Source organism: Octopus bimaculoides, chromosome 3, assembly GCF_001194135.2.
Source record: "Octopus bimaculoides isolate UCB-OBI-ISO-001 chromosome 3, ASM119413v2, whole genome shotgun sequence".
NCBI classification, from domain to species: domain Eukaryota; kingdom Metazoa; phylum Mollusca; class Cephalopoda; order Octopoda; family Octopodidae; genus Octopus; species Octopus bimaculoides.
In genome coordinates, this window is record NC_068983.1 from 150894449 (window position 1) to 150895675 (window position 1227).

A 1227-nucleotide genomic window follows, 5' to 3' on the forward strand; every position below is an offset into this window, starting at 1 on the left:
ATATATACATATATGCATGCACATAGAAATGTATATATATATATATATATATATATGTATATATATACATATATATATACATAAGTACATATATATATATATATATACACATACATATATACACACACACACACACATATATATATATATATATATATATATATGTACATATATATGTACATACATACATACATATACACATACATATATATAAATATATGTATGCATGTATGTATTTATGTATGTGTATATGTATGTATGCATAACATAAGGAAACTGAAAATACAAAACCAATATAGAAACCGCGTTATTTATTTATTTATTTTTCCGTTGTTTTTATCAACTATTTGTTTTGTTATTGTGATTTTTCTTGTTTTTGTGTCTGTGTGAGTATTGGTGTGTAGCTGTGTGCAAGTATGTGTGTGCGCGCGCGCGCGCGCGTGTGTGTGTGTGTGTGTGTGTGTGTGTGAGGGTGTAAACGTAATATTTAAATTTGTCTCGCAATGAAACCTGAACCAGGAAGTCAAAGTGGCATTGCTATATATATATATATATATATAGATGTCTGTGAGTGAACAATTATATGTGTGTGCAGAGACTTGTAGAAATACATGCTCGCTGCCGCATAGAACACACACGCAAACACACACACACACTCACACACACACACACACACACACACACACACACTCACACACATGCACACATACATACACATGCGCACATACGCATATATTACATATGCAAATCAGAGTACGTGCGAATAGCTTCTCGATGTTTCTTATTGCCGATCTTCAAGCGACTGATTATAGGATTTACGAAGCGTCCTTGTATTCACTTTTGTTCAGATATTTCATATTCCATCGAAATCAACTTTGTGAGAGATATATAAGGTTCACGGGTAGATATATAGACATCTATTGTAGCTCCATTATAAGCCGCTTGAATATCGGGAACGAGAACAGCATCTGTGACAGATTCACCTTCAAATAGATGTCATACTAACGTCTTTTTCTTTCTTTCTTTCTTTCTTTCTTTCTTTCTTTCTTTCTTTCTTTCTTTCTTTCTTTCTTCCTTTCTTTCTTTCTTTCTTTCTTTCTTTCTTTCTTACTTTCTTTCTTTCTTTCTTTCTTTCTTCTTCCTTCCTTTCTTTCTTTCTTCCTTTCTTTCTTCCTCCCCTTCTTTCTTTCTTTCTTTCTTTCTTTCTTTCTTTCTTTCTTTCTTTCT